Genomic DNA, 20898 nt, shown 5'->3' on the forward strand with positions numbered 1-20898 from the left:
TAGTCAAAGCAAATTGCTTCGCTGAAAAAATATCAGTTTCTCTTACTTTACAGGGTTTTATAACACTTTTTGATACATTGAGCTTTTGCTTTTTAATTTGCATTATATTAAACTTCTCATAAGGATAGCAAACAAGTTTTCAGAAAACCTTTGCTCCACATCGCTGTACACCAAAAAAGCAGAAGTCAATAATGACTAAAAGAACCAAACGTCTGGGAGCTCACATCTAGACAGAGCACGGCTGCACGCATTACCTAAAGAGATACAGCTTCATCCCGTCAATATATCAATGTTGCATTTTACCACCACCTACATGACCAATAAAACTCAATTAAATCATCAGAATATCCATATTTAATTAAATTGTGACACCAGTATACAGTAACTTGTGTTGGAAAAGATTTATTCATCTGACAGCTGTACAGATATGCCAATAGTATTCATTTTCTTTGTTGGATTTTACCTTTCCAAATATATGCACATGTGAACATGTGAAGTACCTGGGAGGCTGCTCAAGCAATGGAAAAGACACATGTGGACAGCGTGGAATGGGGAATCGAACCTGCAATAATCCGATTACATGACAACCACTCTATAATCCGAGCCACATTAACATGTTGCCTCTCAAAGCACCTGCACTGAACCATAAAGCCACCTGTGGAGACACACAGAACCAAATGCATGCGTCAAAATGTACAAAACAAAGAAAATACATAATATATTTTTCTCAAGTTAAATAGAAAGTGGTGAGCTGAGGAAAAGCCTCTCAGCATAAACACAACAGCCATGTGTGCCAAACGGAGACCGAAAGTGGATCTTCTCTTTTAATGTGTTAAATATAGATATAATCATGAACAATAACATTTCAGGCATTGCTAATCATCCCAAATTAAGTTTGCACCTGCGCAAGTAAACCTCGAGCAGATCAGGCCCACGAGAACTGGGTGCAGCTCTACTGTAACAATGCCACAAAACCAATAAAGACAGACTCTTAGTAAAGCATTTCCCTGTTTGTTTGGCTTCCTCACCAGAAATTAAACACAGCTGCTGCTGGGGAGCGTTCTGGTTTTGCCCATATTTAGCTGAAATTCCACAATATTCCATAACGCCAGCGTCTGTTTCACAGAAATAACTCCTGCTTGTGTCGGCACGCGCTTTCATGCTTTTTTTTTTTTTTTTTACAGCACCGTACGCTGTGTCAGACAGGGTGGGTGGTTGGGGGGGGGGGGGGGGGGGGGTCATGATATACATTGTGCTTATTCTACAGGCGAGATTCACATCGTTTTAAATACACCTTGGATGGCGATTCTGGATTTTATATCTGCTAAAATATTGATTACTTGAGCTGGCTCTTAAATCATGTGCTGCGGAGCGGCTCTCTGTGTGCACAGCCCATTTCACGTGCTGCCTTCAGCCCTCCGCTGCATGTGCGACGCTGCATATCTTCAGCATGTGATCACCCCGTCGCTCACCTACACACACACACACACACGCACACAGAGCTTCACAAGGTCAGACCCCCCACCCCGCCTCTTCGCCCTCCCCGTCTCTCTTTAACTGGGAATGACTGGCCAGCCTCAGAAGGAGAAGGCTAATTGGGATGTGTCGCCGGTCTCCTCTGTGACTACTGAGAGCTCGTTATGGCTGCGGCCATCGTATACTCGATTTTAACCCCCGGATTAAGCAGTGGGATCCCATAATGCGTTGTGCTGAACGGGCAAACTGCTGGCCAAACTGCTGGGAGAGCAGAGTGGAAGTGTGTGTGTGTGTGTGTGCACTAAATCAGTCCTGGTGAAAACTCAGTGATCACAAAGTGGCAAGTCACCAACTCCTGAAAAGAAGAACACTGCTCTTTTTTCAAGCCAACCAACTAAAAAAATGACTTTTTTTAATATAAATAAATAAAAGAAATTCCTGTCTTATGTTTGTGTGTCTTCTTGTTAACTCTGACAAGCATGCCTGTGCATATTCTCTCGGGAAAGTACCTTTTTCTTTTTTTTTTTCTCCCCCAGAGTGATAACAGTTGTCTTGGCAGGAAAAGGCAGGAATGAAGAAAGGAAGTCCCCTCTCAGCAAAAGAGGCCAGGATGGACACAAAAACTCCTGTCAGCACATTTGTGTTGACATTTCAGATTGTATTTACATTTGGGCCTCCCACGGAAGCAAACATCTGAGAATATCACATCTCTGTCATTGTCTAAAATCCACCTATTTACAGAGAAGTTGCCAAATCTGTGGTGAGCCGAGCCAGAATACACTCAGGAGAGAGATCTATTGGAATTAGAAGCAGTAAGAAGTTAGACTTCATCAATCAGCAGCTCCATCCGGTTACTACAGCAACACTTTATTATATCCATCAATAAGAAGAGAGGGTTTAAAACCAGCGCCGGTGGACAACAGACTGCTAATTTCTTGCCAACAACAGATGATTGATATTAACTGTTAAAAACGATACAATCTACATTAATTATAGTTGATCGCATCAAAATTTACAGATGCCATGAATCAACAATCACGTTTTCCAGACAGTGGGGAGCGAAATTCAGGTTTTCAAGGGCAGACAATACATCAGCGGAGAGTTTTCTGAGGACTCGGGGGTTTGTTTGTTTGTTTTACTAGTTATGGGATAACATGAGTAAATGAGTGGCCTGATGTCTGAGGACATGATTAATCTGAAAAATATCACCAAGGGAGAACATATCGCCGAAGCTGCCACTCGTACATTCTTCACAGAGGAAGAGATACATAATTGATTGAAGGTCATTTACACTTCGGGAGGGCTCACAGGCTGCTGGACTGTCTGAACATGCTGGGTGCAAAATGGAAAAGAGAACCGGTGGGAGAATATAAGCTACTCATCCTCCTTGCCCATGACAACAGTCTGTCTGCATTAATTACTTCTACTCATAATAGCTTTGTAGTGCATCTCAGTGGCTTGGCCAAAGAAATACAGTAAATCCCCAAGGTTCTTGTTCAAGATATGAAATGAACTGGACATTTTAAAGTTTTAAATAAAGAAGACAAAAAGAAAACACCGAAAAGGCCTCACACAATAAAGCGTCACCACCACTGGTTTCCAATCTTTTCTGCTACTGTATTTATTCCTGTCTGGTAGAAATGACATTCAGTTGTCCCTTCATGTTGAAGAACCCTGCTTTTGAGGAAAATAAATACAAACTTACTGAAATGCAACAGATTACTCATTAAAGCAAATGCGGTTAATAACATTAGTCTGAACGTTTTACTTCTATTGGACATGGAAACAGTTGCAGAGCTGAGTGCAACTCAATGAGGTCAATGTTAAATACACTTTAAGCCAAAGCAGTTCATGTCTTCGCAGTTAGTACTTCAATACACTCCTGTTGACTGGATGAGAAATGCCCTTAGACCCATTTACATGAAAACAATTTCAAGTGAAAATGCAAAACTTTCATTGTGTTTCTGGCGTTTGTTTAAACGACAGCAGTGCTCTATCTACAAGAGTTTCAAAAAATGCAACTTTTTAAAAAGCTATCAAAGCAGAACTTTTCAAAAAACTCACGTACTCAGGTTCGTCATGTACACAGGCCAAAAACACACATTCTGGACGTGCTTGGAACCCGCCGTCTTTTAACGCTGCTGCTGCACATGCACACCACAACAGTACTAAGTGTGTGAGTAGATGGACAAAAAACAAGTTTTTGTTTGTTTGTTTTTTATTTCTCTCAAGCCCAGTGTGTTTTTTCTATTTTTAAGATAGCTTGCATCGCTGTTACCGGAGCCATATCTCCAGTTTTAGCCAGCAGATAATCCGAACACTTGACAGGCCTGCCGTGGCTTATTTCGCTTACTCCGAGACAGTCACACTGGGTGAAGTAAAACCGTAAAATTCAATGAGCGAAATACCTTGTTTTTCCCTTCCCACAAATCAATCAGAACACTTAAGCCATGTGAAAGTGGACAGAGAGATTTAAGAGAAGCCAAAAGAGAGTGAGCAACATTTCATATGGAATTTTATTGTTGTTTATCCAGACATCAATATCTTGCTGTGACTCTGTCGCTTCGGATTCCTCGTGACACCAAGCTTTCCGAGAGCAGACAATCGCAGCAGATCAGAGCCGGGTGGTGTCAGACGGACATGTGAGAAACTGCCTTGGAAAATAAGCGGGTCATTTCTCACACACAGAATCACTGAGAGATCACTAAAAGCTGGAGTAACACTTTCTGCGGGCAGGAAGAGTTTACTCTATTCCTCGGTTCCAGCAACCCCACCCCACCCCACTCGCCCACCATAATGAAATACATGAAAACAACACTGATCTTTTGTGCAAAAAGGTCAAACTCTGACGTGTACAAACTATGGCCTGGAGGCCAACGGCGATCCACAGCAAGTTCTAACAGAACATGACCCAGGCGTAAAGCTCGCGCTTGACCATAATGTACTTTGGACCATTTACACAACAATGCTTCAAGAACCACTGAAAACACAACTTTTAAAAACAGCCCCTGGGGTGGAACTTTTGGGAAGTCCGGCTCCAAGTAAACAAGGGAAAACGCAACGTTTCGGTAACACTACTACTAGGAATGCACAACTTAGCCTTTGTGAGAAGTTTTTCTGCACAATGTGGAAGTAGATAGGAGGCAGTAACAACAGTGTTTCCCTCATTTCATGATTTTCAGTCCATATTCTCCCAGACGAAGTCACAGCAATCCAACTGTGTCCATAAGAATGTCTGTGTATTAGTAGTTGTCAGTGTTTAGAGTGTATTATTCATTCTCTGCTAGTATGTGTGCGTGGTTTCATTACAAAAACAAACAGCATTCACTGGTGATCCTGCAGGAAATCCACATCATTTTCAGTTCTTCTGCCATCTCAGTGTAAACGGACATCGCTTTGAGAACATTGCAGTGTAAATGCAAAACTTTTCTGAAACAACAATGCAAAACCGGTGTGTTGTCACTTGAAATGTTTTTGTGTAAACCGTGCCTCAGGGCCAGAGAGAAACCTCTGCAACAGACCTCATAAAATAATATACACTGTGATTTATGTTGCATTGTTTGCGTGTTTGGCATAAAATCACAGTGTCCGAAATGTGACGCATGGATAAATACCACTGGTCAGTGATATAGTTGTGTTTGAACCAATATGGAAATGTCTGATATATTCCTGTTTTGGAAGTAATTCCTCTCAGAAATGTGTTGCTTCAAATGACTTTGTGCTTTATTTGCCAATTCTCTGAGAAGTAAAATTCTGTCCACTGCAGTGTTTCTTTTGAGGCCGATAATGAGGTACTTGAAATGCAGTGTGGTCTTATTTCTGCCTTTTAAAAAAATAGGAGCAGCAGTTGCTTTTATGAAAAACTGAATTGTAAGTTTTACACTTTGCAAGGTCTCCATGAGTCACATTCAACGCTTTAGTGCAGGTGTGTCCAATGTAAGGTTCGTGGGCCAAAATTGGCCTGAAGAGGCTCCTATGCAATCCACCAAGTGATAAAAATTTCAAAGCGTATGCTGATTTCTTTTTTAATCTTAATGCTAAAAACCATGCTAGGTGAGTTTCTAAAAACATCCATAATGCACCAACTACAGGAGATGCAATTCCGTTGTACTTGTTACAATGACAAATAAAGTTCTATTCTATTCTATGTTTGTTGGACATTTCACTGTGTTTTGCACCAGGCGGTATTATCAAAATTGACTTTATGTTGAGATTCTAATCATTTTTTATTGCAGTTGTTTGCTTTTGCAAAAACATAGATATCTTCATCATGTATGCCCTGCGCCATGACAAACAAAAACTTCAGTGTTTAGACATAAAGGTTATCCTGCAGCTGCCCCTGAACCACGACCATCACCACTCCTGAAGTCCGGTGCTTTGAAAGCCCCTTGTATAAGTTCCGACACGTTGTCAGACGCTGCGGTTGTGTGCATGTGTGATGAGATGAAGTGAAGGTAGTCGACACTGAGATCATGAGATACCCTCGCTGTCGCTGCGTTTTGTCCCACGTCTCCCCTGTATTCCCTCGGGCCGCTGCGCCTCCCCCTGCGGACGTCCCACTCAGGGACAGGCAGCCTCTGTTTGTGCAAACTCAAGCATGTCCTGTGCTGTGCTATTCTGCTAGCACATGTGTGTGCGTGCGTGCGCGTGTCGACCTCTGCATGCCGATCTCAGACCTCTGCGTAACGTCCAGGAAATCGCAGGGAAAACAGAATTTAACATTGTGTAAACAGCCTCTTGACAGGCTTCTGGAGGAGTCTTCCAGCTCTCTATTTACATTATCAATTATGTTCTGTGAGGATAAGAGGCTTCTCAATGAGGAGGGAGGAGTTCACCAGCGCATTGTGTCTGCGGGCCGCAGCAAATGGTCTATGTCATTGCTTACTGTGTCCCAGCGCCGGCCACAGCCGAGGCGTGCACGCTGTAGCTCCTAATTTCACAAGAGTCCCCAAAAACACACAGCACTTGTGCGAATATGACATTTTGTGAAAAATCTAAATTGCAGGGCTGAACTCTTTAAAAGGCTGACAATTTAACCTCTGAATTGACTAATCTTTAACACTATATTATTTCATTAAGCGAAATGAGAGAAAATGGAACAGAAGGCTGTTTTGAGAAGTGATTGTTATGCAAATTGTGTTGCGTAAAATACTGAACACTTGTTCACCTCCAGCCTTTTGAATATGAGAAAATTCATTATCCTTGAGCTTATTATTTTGGAGTTTGGGTGTGCTTTTGCACAGAACTATACAGCTGTACAGTTCTACATAAACTGCAGGGTTAAACTTGGGTTTAGTCTCAGCATGTTGTGTTCTAACCAAATGTTTATTAAAAACTACACACTCAGTTTGAGATTAAATTAAAGCAAAAAAAACTCCCGAAGCTAACTATTTGATTTGATCTAGATTATCTAATCCAAGGCTAAATCACAGGAGCAGACTGAACCCTCTATGCCCGGAGTGTCAAACACATTTTAGTTCAGGGGCCGCATGCCGCCCAATGTCATCCTGAGTATGCTGGGGCAGTTAAACAGTGCCACAATAACAGTCAAATTATTGGTATAGAGCATGCATGATCAAAATGTCTATATCTTTGTAAAAACCAAACAATTAGGACTGGAGCACAGGTTGATCATGTGGACGGTGGCTTAGCGAGGCCGGGGTGACGGGAAAATAAAAACAGGCCGGGAGGGGATGTGGCGAGGGCAACAGGGGCAACAGAGGAGCCCGAAAACAGAGCAAACAACAACACAGACAGCAGGGAGGGAAACAAAAGCCCCAGTAAACACAGCCTGCTTAGCTGTCAGAGAGGAAATGCACAAAGAGTAGAAGAGGCACTTTGATGAGCCGATTTGGTTTATTTCAGAACCAAAACCATTGATTTCCTGTCTCTGTGATTGGATGATGCTCAACAGCATTTAGACTTGATTTTTTTTTTTGTCTTGTACAGTACGTCTTCATCTTGAACCACTTTCAAGTCAAAGGCTTTTGAAATATTGACAGCAACATTAATTATTTAAAAACAATTAAAAATTTCAAAACGGTGCCCGTAAGGTTAAGAGTTCTGCAAATGTATAGCTGTGAAGTTAAACAAGTGTTTTGACAGCTTTATGCAACATGTAGCTCCTTGTCATAGATGTAAAAACAATATTCAGTACTGGCAATATTAGTCAGCGTATCAGTTTTTTAAATTCTGGACAACTAATCTCAAAACTCATCTTAATCAAGAACTATGAAAGTATTTGATGTTTGATCAATCTCATCAGAATTTCATCAACCGAGTGCTCAACTTCACCACTGACCAAACTCAGAGGAGCCTGAATGGTAAAAAAGCAGCACAGATCAGCTGTGGATATGGAGCATATTGACCTGAAGAGACTGTCTTCACAGAGAAACATCACAGATAGCTGAAAGAAGCATCCTGCACAAAGTGATGCACGCTGGAATGAAGTTGTGTTTACATGTTAATGTGAAAAATACGTTAAATTCGTTTTTGTTAGAGTCTGCAAGAGGAAACCTCTGCCATCTAACTTTGTGATCCCTGAAAAACGTTTTTCTTCCAATTTCTTTTAAAACACGACAATTACATGTAGTCATGTAGTGTTCCTTTTGGGAGGCCCAAGGTTGTCTCAGGTCACTGTTTGCAATGTGTGACTATTTTTAATTGCATGTTCGATCGAAGCCACCAAAATCCAAGCATCTGGCTCATTAACAAAAACTGTACTAATTATTCTCTCACAGTTCAAAAGCAAAACCAATCATGAGTGTTGATAAAGTCGAAGTTCACGTTAAATCGCTATTTTCTGAAAATAGAAGTTCCTGCTTTCATTCTCCATCTTCACCACATCTGGGATTTTTCTGTGAGGCTCGACCAAAAAGTCACCACTGTGAAGACCAGCGTGACTGCCATGCTCCAGAGACATTCAGATATATTATTATAGGAGGACAGAAATGAAAATAGCTTCTATGGACTCCGTCCTACACACTGATCATAAAGAGCAAGAGGAGCAAAGATCACAATGTGAACTATTACAAACATTTAGATCCACTGGCTTCAGGGTTTCTGGCCACTTCTTTCTCAAAAAGCCAAGCCCAGTGTTATTGCAGAGGATCGTGTTACTAGACACAGCTAACCAAAATAACATATTTCATATCGACTAACATTTACCTTGGACGGGAGGCGGACATGTCCTGCTAACAGATGTTCGCATGGTGTCTAGAGGATGGTGAATCTGCATGAGACAAAAATTCCACACAGGAAGAGTCAAAGATGCTTTTGTTTGACGAAATTATAAATTAGAGACGTTTTCCTGTGTGCAGATAGGTCGGTACTTCTGTCTCTGGATACACACTCCATAGGTGAAACGATGAAATGTCACGATCTCACTGAGGAAAAATGTTTTCAGTCGTTTGTATTATATAGATATAGAAATCCCAAATGGAAAGGATTGGAAGTATTTTCAATTTTCTTCCATTTAAAGAGCTGCATACCTCACAGATCAATCTCTGTACAACTATGTCAATTCAGTCAACAAATATAATTATCCTTTTACACAAAGTTCTCTCTCAAAAATGGTCCTTGTGTGCAGCAACTACATTTCAGGCGTTAATATTTCAATTAAATTCCCGAGAGACGCCTCATCTGAATGCTAAGTTTGAACTTTTCATTGTTTCTCCCAATTAAAAAAAGTTCATATGTGAAGATTAAAAACTGGATTCAGATTGAGTGCATTCATTGTACCAACAAGCAAAAAGGAAAACTACCAGAAGGAGAAAAGACTTGGACGATAGCTGATTGTCATAAAGAGTTCTGGTGATAAACTGCAATGTGAGGCACATTTTAAGTGAAAACCAGGACGCTAAAGCCCGACATCTCTGTCTGATTACTCCGCTGGAGGCCTGAGCAATCTGTTGGCATGGGGCTCATCATTAAACACATGTGATGGAACCACACGGCAACAGTTACTTGCTCTGACTGAGCCCGGGAACATATGGCGGAGACGAGGCGGCATTTTGACTGACAAATTTATAACCTAACGCACATCAAGGCGTTCGCTGTGCGCGCACACAAACGGAGACACAGTGCCGACCCGATTCACACACAGCAATATGCGCATGGAGCCGCTCAGAGCGCCGATAGCGCCTGCCAAGGCTCCTGCGAGACAGGCAGGAGAGCTAATGTGCTTCCCGCCGAGATCACACGCTGCAACAGAAGCGGCACACATCAGGGTTTTAATCACCTTGTTTTACAATGAGTCAAAAAAAAGAGGGGAATGACAACACGCCTCGAAGCCGGCCTCCTCTGCACTCTCAAATTTATGACCCCCCTTAAATAACTTTAGGTTTTTTTTGGGGAGGCGTAGGAAAGAGGCGCTGGGTAATAAGCGCAGAGAAGTATCCTTGGCAGACGCTGTATTTGTCTTTACCTAATATTTTTTAAATAGCAAGTCTGGGATTCGACACATTCTTGGGTTTTCAGTTCAACAGCACAATTTACAGACTCCACTCTCCCCCAGCGGTCATGAACTCTGGCTGAGTGAATCATTATTGTCTAAAGCAGAACTGATCAGCTGTTTCTTATAAGCACCCCTCATGAGTGTCGGTTAGAGGGATTTCAGGCAGTCAATCTGAAGGCCAGCAGACCTGCTCAGACCCTAAATGATACATCAATACACATCCAGCCAGCCTGGAAGAAATCTCCGTTAAATATTAACCACTGGCAGGTGAGCACAACAGTCAGCTCTGACTTACTTACATACTATTCCTGGGACGTTTAACCACCGAATGACAAATTAATTTCCCAAACCTCACTTTGGAACATTGCAGTCTGCAGGAAGTGGACCCAGGAGAGAGAGAGAGAGCATGAGGTAGACTCAGGACACGAATGTTTTCCAGTAAAATGTGTGCTACTTCAGATGGATGTCCCTGTGGGGAGCAAGACAACACAACACAGCAGCCTCCATGAGCCGGGCTTTGAGAGGATTAAAAAAAAAAACTGTTGAATCACTTCACTTTCTCAATTGCACTGTACAGTGTCTAAAAATGCATGATATCACCAGGGATGCAGTGTTACCACTTTTTTTTTTTTTTTTTAAACGGTCCATGAAAGTATAACCAATGCGGTGACCACCAGGGGGAGGGCGGGAAATGGAGTCCATCTCCAGTGAGTTGGCCATTAATGTGAAATTTGTCAAATGCCAACACATCATAGACTCTGACCCATTTCAAACGTCAGCTTAATGAGTTTCAGTGTGGTAATATTATGAGAGTCAGGCCATCTATCTCCTTCCTCAGCTTAATGATTGAATTGTGAGGCTCACTTTTCAACTGTAGCCAGTTCCAATGGGGGCCAGCAGGCAAACCTGTCAAAATTAGATTTGCACATATTGAGGAAAAATACAATTATCAACTTTCTTTAATCAGAAGCAGACCTTGGAAACTGTCCATTGCTCTTTTTTTCAGAAGTTCCTGTTTTGTATGTCAGTGATAATTGGTGTGTTAAAGAATATTTGGCTTCACTGTTGTTTTTTCATTCAGATAGGGAGTTTTGCAGCCTTTTTAAGAGTCAATCTGGAAGGGAGACAAGAAAAAGAATGTTGGAGACCACTTGCAAAATGCATCCCAGCCACTAACTGCTGATCTGTAGTGAGATAATCATCGTTATTCACTTCAGCTGTCACTCATAACGTCAAACCTCATCGGTGCATATCCTCATATTTCATCAAATTTAGCATATTTCTGCAAGTAAGCTTTTTGTTGCTGATAATTTTGGGAGTTTAAGAGAAGACTGAGGATTAAAAAAAAAAAAAAAAAGATTTTGTAAATTTCTATCACAAAAATGATTTTACTGTACAACCTCAGTTTTAGTAAATGTGCATGTGTGACCTCTTATGGAAAAAGACTGCTGGGGAAGATCACTTGCATATAAGTTGATTAAAATATGGACAGTTGGTGAATGTCTGTAATCAGGCGTAGCTTCTAAAACAACACTGCATCTCGGTCTCGACCTGCAACCTCCCGAGCTGGCAGTTCACAGGAGTGCTGATGTTCGTGGCTGCAGCTATTGTGGAGGGAAAAGGGCTCAGGATCTAAAAGTATCGCCCCCTCTGGAGCTTAGACGACTGATACGAGAAAGTGCACTCATCTACAGATGAACAATTTGCTTTTTTTTAAGAAATCTTCCATGTCGCTGGAGATAAGCACACAAAGAGAATGAGAGATCGGCATGACTTCTCGCAGCGTGAGGCAGAAGAGACGAGATGTTTTATCGGGGTCATTTTGGTCACGTCTCTTTAGATTACCAGACGGCTCGCTGTGCATATGTGTGGAACGCCTTTTTTCAGGCGTTTTACGTGCTTAATATCTTGATCCGCGAAACCCTTGTCAGGTTCTCCAATGAGAAAGTGTGCATGAATGAATGGACTGGGATGCATATGCAATGAAATATTCATGGAAAAGTACTCAGAACTCTGAAGAGGGTATGGCACAAACCGCACCTTTGAAAGAGAGAGAGAGAGAGAGAGAGAAAAGAAAGACTCCAAGGAATATCAGCAAACGAGAATCAGACAGTAAGCGAAGGAAGGAAAGAATATACAGATTTATATTTGGAGCACTAGAACAACAACAAAAAAAGTGAGACGTTCCAACATGCCACATTTCTGCAAAAATGATACATGCGATCAATGTGAGCCTCTCTTTTCTTTGATCATGCTTTACATGCGAACGCAAACTGTCCACCTACGGTGCATCTAAACTCTGCCAGCTATTCCAGTGCCACGCTTCCTGCTGTGCCTCCTGGGTTTCTAACATCATCTTGTAGCAGTTCGAGCCATCTTTATTCCAACCCAACTGCCTTCAAGTCCACAAAAGCTGATAATTCCCCTATCAGTTCAACGGCAGATAACTTTCATTTTCAGTTAAATAAAAGTGGCCAAACCTCCTTCCTGTCACACGCCAAGAGGAGCTTTTTTTTTTTTTTTTTTGTTCTCTAGTTAAAACAACTGTTTTTATCACCTAAAGATTTTCAATCAAATCTTTACGATCAGTGAATCTCTTGCTGCTGCAGAGTGGAGACATGATGAGGTCTGACTGTTTCATCGAGTCTTCTTCCTGGAACTGCCAGGTTTTCTGCATGCTGGATGGAGATGCTTGAGGGTTCATTTTATTTGTGTGTATGAGTGATTGCGTGTCCCTCCATGTTAGCACTGTCATGGCCTGGACCTGTTGACAGTGCACCCTGCCAGTTGCCCAGAGTCAATCGGGACAGGATCCAGCCCCTTGTGACCCTAATTTGTCCATTCATACAAGATGGATGAATGGTTGGATTGATTCAGAAGCCAAACTGGCAACCTGTCCAGGGGCCAAGTTGGGATAGACTCCAGCCCCCTGCAACCCCAGCTCAGATCGGGTTGGTATGAAAGGATTAATAAATGGATTGGTAGAGAAGGTTAATGAAAAGGTTATGGGGATTTCTTTTATCTTCTTTTGGTTGTTGTTGCTGAAGTCATCTTTATCTGCGGCTATTAAACACAAAAAAAGTCTCCTTGCGGCTCTCATTAAGTTTGCTTTAAGACCAAACTGAGCACTTGAGTGAGTTCAGTATACAGTCTCCAGCTGACTTTCCAGCTGTTGTTTTAGACCCATGTCAACACTGTGATCCTGAATGTGCACATAAACAGCACTTCAACAATTTCCAGCTAAAAAAAGCTGAAGCTAAAGCGCCTCACCTGCAGAAGCCACTAGATCACATGTGCATCGTAACGCTGGGTTATAACTGTTGTAAGACATCAAATTTGGTTACTGCTGTGCAAGCTTAATTTCCCCCAAAAAAACTAACAAAGACAAGGCTGAAAGCAGGCTTTCTGAGAGAAATATAAATGTGATCCACAAAAATCCAACGTGACTGGTCCATACAGGCTGGTTTTCTACTTCCCGCTCGGTTGCTGCCGTCCTCCACATCAGCCCCATTGGACGGACAAAGTGACTTTTTAACAAGTCCCACTGATATGAAGTAATCCTTCACCTCGTTGAGGCAACTGAGTATTTCACCAACAATGGCATATCGGAGACTCCCAACCAGAAATGTTTCAGAAAGATGAGGATATCATGACCCAGTGATTCTTGGGTTAAATATCAGACTTTTCTGGTACGTTTCCTCTACATTGTATCCGTCATAACAACGATGGCCACTAGAGGTCCGGCTCAGTCCTCCCTTCTGTTACCAGTCCTCAATGACGTCCTACCCTACTGCCAATATGACAAGAAACACAATAAATAACTTCTAACAACACAAAAAAAAAGAGCATTTGCGTCATCCAGCACTGTAGGTAAAGTTTAACCATTTACCCACAAGGCCAGTTTTTATCAGCACAGCTGAAACTCAGTCATGAACAGCTGCACAGCCGAAAGGCAAAAATAAACAGTCCAGCCCTCTGTGGACAGAAGAGAGAGTCAACTAACAAACATTTGGTAGATTAAACACAAAATCTTGAAACAATGAGTCAACTAAATGGATTAAAAAAAAAAAAAGACTTTCAAAGTACACAGCAGACAGTAAACAGTTTTAGTTTACAAGTAAATTGAAAAGAAACATGTGCTGATTAAACCTGCTGTTTGTAGATTCAACTGGAACTTCATCAAATTTTAAGCAACACAAATTAAACGGAAGCTAAACACACCCAGTCGCATCTACGAATGCGTGTCGTGTTTTCACCCTTGGAAACCGAGTTCCAAGCTTGAGGCTCCTGTTCCAAAAAAACATCCCAAAACGAAAAAGTATATTTATGCCACAATATTGCTGCAATTTCCACGTCAAAAGAAAAAGAAAGGGAATATTTTGGAGATTTAACAGAATTGGGACGAGACTGCTGGCCTGGGGATGCACCGAAAACACGTTTTTAAAAGGATGAGCACAAATATGACTTCTAACTTATAGCTACTTTGCTGATACTGAGCACTGATATGACGACTTATTAAATGTCACACAGCCTAATTTACACACCGTGTGCAAACATTACGTGAACAGAACATATGCATTTAACACTTCACATGTATCCATCAAATTAATTCAATTAGTTGTATCCACTTTGCTGAGAGTGTACAGTTTGCCCTGCATGCCTGGCTTCAGTTATGAAGACAGACATTCCCAGAAGGAGGAGAGTTCATGTCAGAGTCACTGAAGTGAAAAAAAAAAAAGAGAGTCAATTTAAGCTCCCACATACTGAGCAACACTCCGCAGGTGTCGCACTAACAGTCGCACAATATGCAAATTCTGCATGACCCAGGTCCGGTTCCAACGCAGCGAGAGGGAAAACTGCAGCGGCAGCAGTACGGACTTAAGTTTTCAGATATGCCAGGGCGCCAGGTGGATCCCAATGCATGCTGGTTCCTGCGGCGCGGAAACTAAAATCAGCTGTGTAAGAGCAAATCCCTGTCCTAACAACCTGTTTGTGTTATGGAGTCTCTCAGCCAGCTTCTGGAGAATGAGGCGATATTTCCCCAAACATCTTGTTTGGTTTCACAGCGTCCGCCCCCGGTCGCTCCCTTTATTCTCAAACGGCTCTTTCACTCTTCACTCCATCCACACGTCTCTTTTGCAATCTGTGCCTCGGTTTCTCTACGGACAAACCGTCGCGTCTGAGGCGGGTGTCAAACTGCGATCTCAGCTGCGGCCCTCTGCGATGAGAGACGGCGCCCGTGCTGAAACCTCGACACCTGACAGGAACCAAGGTCAACAGAACTGTCAGCTCCGCCCACCCCTGCTGTCTGGGACTGTTCGGACCACAGTCAAAGACATTTTGCCATGTTCTGAGTTTCTCACACAGTTTATTTCCATCTCTCTTATTTATGCTAATATGGCCTCGGTTGCTCGTTAGGCTGTTTTTCCCCGGCATTTGCAGGCTGCTGCGTTATAGCTGGGGTTGTTCCTCGTAAACATTTTATAGATGCAATCATAAAAAAAAAAAAAAGCAGAAAAGCAAAAGCGACAAAGCACAATCTGTGCCTTTAATTAGAGGTGGCATTTGGATGTGGGTTTGTGCACCTGAATGTGACACATTGTGCTTAAAGAGCAGCGTGACGGTGACGATTTGACCTTTAATTGAAATTACAGTTGGGAAAGTTATTAGAAGGTTTGAAAGGACTTTAAGGCAGAAATAACGATGATAAATGAGCAATTCATTCAAACCAATGGTAATTCTCAAGCGAGCGTAAAGCTTTGCGCCAGTGCACTGCCCAGCACGGGCCGCGACGCACAGAGTTGGTCTATTTCAGGAGCCTCTTATGCAGGTTTTGCAAACTCTGCCCAATCGTGATGCTCAGTCCTGATACAGGCTGAAATTCAGGACTGAAAAGAATGCAGGTTGAAACATTTTTTGGATTACATTCATGGAGACATCACAGAGATTCAATACATGCAATGAGACGAGTGAAGAAGTCTATGTAACCTTTCCAGCCTTCACAAAACAATCATTGGAAACTACACAACACCTTTCACGTCAGGGGTGTTAAACACCTTTTAGTTAGTGAACCCAAACAGTCCAATGTCATCTGGAATGGGCCAGAAATGTAAAATAATGCCATAATAACTTTTCAATTTTAACTTGAAAGCTTTTCTTTGTCGTGGCGCAGAGTACACATGATGAAAATGTCTGTATTTTCACAAAACCAACAACTTAGTAACTGTCTGAGTGAAGATCAACTTCATTAATTTGCGGCCGTGCAAGACGTTCATCGTGTCATGAGGAGGTGAGAGCAGGGAAACACAGCGTGGCGTGCGGTGGGACATCTGAGGCAAACTTGTTTGGCGGCCTATGAGTACAGATTGGTATTGGTATGTCCATACTTCCCTTGATATATCTGTTTATTTGTCCAGCACATCTAAACAAAAGAGCGAGCAGGGAGGCCACTTCAGCATGACAAAGGTCACACTTCCTAACGCAGGAAAACTGCTTCCTGGCCGGCCGGAGCTCGGCTGTGGGATTCCGCTCACTGAGGAATAGTGCTGTGAGGCAAGGTGCAGATTTATTTGTGGCGGACCGATTGCCAAAAAGAAAGCCCGGGTGCGCGTGCACGTAAGCACACACACACACACATACAACCCATTGGACCACTCAGTGAGATTGAGGGTGTGTAATTTTTAAAAAGGTAAAACGTTAAGTCTTGGGATTATTTATCTGTGCGGCCCACTTCAAAAAATCAAACTTCGTTAGTACCTGCGGGCCACGAAACAGCTCCTCTTTGACAAATGCGAGAAATCAAACAAAGCCTTTAACCATTCTCCACTTAAAGCAACAAAAGCACCGTGCCTACACGGAAGCAAACACCACTCAAAATAAATTGCCGTAAGCAAAGTGCCACCATTAATCAACGCTGCCCGTAGTTCAGAGCACGCGGTCGGCTGTAACTTGTCAAGGGCCTTTACATTTAGTATTTGCTTTTACACTCCAAAGGCAGACCACAAGTTTCCAAGAATAAAGCAGCCTATTAATGTAGCACTCAATCTGTGCACCTGCAGAGTGAGAGAGAGAGAGAGAGAGAGAGAGAGAGAGAGAGAGAGAGAGAGGGAGGGAGTGAGAGAGAGGGAGAGAGGGAGCGAGAGACGTGTGGGGAAAGTTATCAGCCCTTCAAGTGTTTGAAGTGTTATTTCATCTACAGGAGAGGCACAGATGAATACTAAGGGAAATTCTCAAAGTTCTTGTGGATGTGCTAAAATCTATGTTTGAGTGAGTTTGAATAGAATGCAGATAATATCCCTAAAGGGTGCATAAGGACGTGAGGCGAAGACGCGGTAGGGTAAACGATTTATGCAGATGTGGGAGGTGTAACTGAAGACAGGTGAGGCTTGAGAGTGAACTCCACATCCACAAGCATTTTTAAGATGTTCATTTATTCAAATGAGGTAAACTCCTTTTCATCGCAACACGCTGAATATTGTGTGACGCACAAATCAGCCGGAACATAAAGGCCAGTGAAATGAACAACGCTGACGATCTCTCTGCAACGACACCTGTTAATAGATGGGCTTCAGTTGGGTGTTCCTGGTCTGGAATCGTCAGTGTCCATCAATGGGAGGGAAAAGCTGCGATGTGGTAACAGGGCCATTGGTGACCTCGATGTGCGTGGAGAATGAAGGCTGATCCCTGTGGTCCAATCCAACACACAAGCAGCAGAAAGCTGTCAGACACACAGTGTATCACGGTTTGTTGTGAAAGAGGCTACATACCAGCAGACCAATCAGGACGGCCAGACTGACCGCCACCAAATACAACAACAATGAGCTTGTAAACCTCCCGACTGAACCATGAAGCAAAAGTTCCCCGATCTGAATCAGGTTTTTGTCTTTGTCACAAGGATGGCAAGGCATCACCAGGTTGCATTATGGGAAGAGGGCTGCCATTCATGAGGACGATATCTTGAGACATAATAGATTTTGCAGACCAAGTACATCCTTCAGTGCCCTCCATCAGTAGGAACATGCACCCTATCACAAAGCAAAGAAATTATTCAGTTTGAGGTCATCTCAACCCTGTCAGGGTCGGAGGAGAGAGAACTTAGATGTCAAGAGGTAAAACATACTGGACAGAATCGCTTCAGGTGTCAAGTGCGAGTGGGAGATCTACATTCCACCAGGCACGGGAAGGAATGAGTTAAGTAAGCAGTGGTTTGAAGAAAGACAAGAGCAATTTTGAGGGGTTGACTTGGCCTCCAAGTTCCCCAGATCTCAAACCAGACGAGATGTGTTGGACAGACACGTCTGATCCCAAAGGCCACACCCCGTAATTACCTTGACCTAAAAGATCTGCTGCTAACGTCTTGGTGCCAGATACCTCAAACATTCTGGTATCATTTGAAGCAGCAACTTGCCCCATCGAAGCAGTTATATATATAAAAAGAAGACTCACTTCCAATCGTGCTTTAGAATATGAAGAGGAATTCAATAACAACATCATTCAAAGGCAGAGGGAAAAGAAACCTACTCAAAATTTCTCATCAACAACAACAAAAAGAAAATATTTTGAGTCAGAAGAATCATCAGAGCATTCCAGGACCTTTATTCCTGCTTTAATAGGGGGAATCTGAGATATTCTCTTAATAAAACTTAATGAATTCACCACAAGGTTACAGTTTTTTCCAAAAATCAAGCCCAAACAATTTTCAAGTTAACTTGGATAGTTCAACATAATTCATCCGATATCGCTGTCAGTCTCCTCGTGCATGGGCACAACTGTAGGTTAAGCTGCATCTTCTTTGTTTATGAAGAGACGGAGAGTGGAGCATTCCGGAAATGTTTTTAAAAAGCTCCGTTTTCATTTACTCTGAAAGCTGTTGTCGTGTGAACGGGGCCTAGTGATCTTTCAGTATTCAGCACAGAGAACACACAGCGGGAGGAAAGCCTCCCTGAACGAGGAACTCCAACAGCTTTCAAATCAAAACATGAAACCATCGGTTCAGCTGAATTAACTTCTGATATTCGCAAGAAGGCCTTCAGGTTGATTGGAGAATAAGCTGCTTTTCAAAAAGTGGAGGAACAGTGTCATCTTTGTAACTCTGCGTCCACAGTTAAAAACCATGGATACTTCCATATTTTGCTTCACCTGTTCTTATAAAAACAACTTGTCAACATGACCTTAATCAAGCCAACAGTTGGGATGAAAATCTTAAGCCCTGTTTACATGATAACGTTCAAGTGAAAATGCATTGTTTTTGTTTCAGAGAAACAAATACTGATATAACAGAAAAGAAAAACTAATGCAACAGTATAACACAGGATAACTCAAAACTAGCAGAATTTCAGTAATAACAATACTCATACTTTTTTATCCCTCGTTTAAAAAAAAATCTTTCCATACATTTCAGAGATCGTACTTGCTAAAGTATCTGTTTTCACTAACTTAATTTTTTTCACTCAACTATCAATGATTTCAACATCATGATAAAGTGACCTTATCTGAAACCTCTGCTCATTACTGTACACAAAAAAAAGAAAGCCTAAAGGACTCAAGAAGCAGAGAGATGAGCACAGATCTCCAGGGCAGGCTGCTTCAGTGACCTTTCACCCTGCCGATACAGGAGCACACCGACACACCATCTACTCCACATCAACTCGATAAAAGTTACGAGGCATCTGCATATTTTGCAGTGTGTGAAAATCTGCGATGTGTTTGGTGACAGGCTGTTTTTTTAATGTGTCTACTGTGACTGTTATTGTTTCATCTGCTTCTCTAATTTAGATTGCCTCATTATAAATCTGCAGGTTTTATCTAATTACTTGTTTATCCTGCTGCGTTCAAATGTGTGAAAAAAAAAATAACTTGGTGCCTTGTTTCATTGACCTGAATAAGTTTGAACTGTGATTACTGTGCTTGCCAAATTAATCTTAATCAAGCTTAAATGCAATAAAGCTTTTTTATCCTCACAGATCAAGGTTTACTGATGTGAAGTCACTTATTAAAAGCCCTTTTTGCTTTTATTCCTCTTCAAGACTCAAAAAAGGAAACAAATCTCATTTCCAATATGAATAAAACAGTTTATGTTGGTATAAACATGCGGCAGGGTTTGAAAACATGCTGATTTCCCATTAGCATGCTCATCACCACATCTGAGCCCAGCAGAAAAGGTTTCATACTCCAGAAGTCATCAACATTTTGCTTTTTTTTTTTTTTACCTTAATTCCTAAACTGCAGACACCATCAGTTTAATCTGCACAGGATGATGATGATTAAGGAGCTGAAAACTGACAAACAGCAAGTTACTGAATCCATCCAAAATTACATTTCTGTTCACGTAGTGTGTGCAAAGGACTGCAGATTTGGAGTAAGCTTCAGGAAAAAAATGTAAAATACTAATATAATATTTTGTCTTCTTATTAAATATAACTCCTCTCAAATTATAAACAAGCTACCAATAATATTGACACTTTAATATCGTGAAGATTCATGGCCAAGTCCAGCAGAAAGCCTGATAATGAGCATCACTGCAATCAGTTGTGTTGAAGCAGGGAGACATGGAAACATGCAGGGCTGCGGCCCTCCAGGAGTGGAGTTTGACACCTGTGATTTAGATGGACAATAACAATGTCAAGTCCATGTTCTCATGGGACTTGGTGTTTTTTTTTTTTTTTTCTTAGTTCAGAGTCACCTGTAATAGCAACCCAACTTGGTCGTCTGTCCATAACACAATCTGTGTACGCGTCGCATGCCACCATTAAAAGACAGTCGGCATCCGGTGGGACCTCCATTTGCCCCGCGCAGTGCAACACATGTCGTTCACAGAGAGTTGACCAGGTTATTGACTGTGGTCTGAGGAATGTCGGTCAACTACTGTTCAGTGGCTGTGCCAAGTTGCTGGACATTGGCAGGAACTGGAACACGCTGTCACACACGCCGATCCAGAGCCTCCCAAAGGATGCCGAGTCCAGCGAGTG

General features: G+C 42.1%; 1 long non-coding RNA gene across 1 annotated transcript in view; it reads right to left on the minus strand.

Annotated features, from left to right (window-relative positions):
• Window positions 1-5528: 5528 nt before the first annotated feature.
• The window catches only part of LOC115398889 (uncharacterized), a 154203-nt gene continuing 138833 nt past the window's right edge, over window positions 5529-20898 (minus strand). Inside the window, exon 4 of the long non-coding RNA XR_003932615.1 lies at window positions 5529-5561. This is a non-coding gene — a long non-coding RNA (uncharacterized LOC115398889). The remainder of the gene's footprint in view (window positions 5562-20898) is intronic.

The sequence above is a fragment of the Salarias fasciatus genome, chromosome 13 (genome assembly GCF_902148845.1).
Source record: "Salarias fasciatus chromosome 13, fSalaFa1.1, whole genome shotgun sequence".
Taxonomy (NCBI): domain Eukaryota; kingdom Metazoa; phylum Chordata; class Actinopteri; order Blenniiformes; family Blenniidae; genus Salarias; species Salarias fasciatus.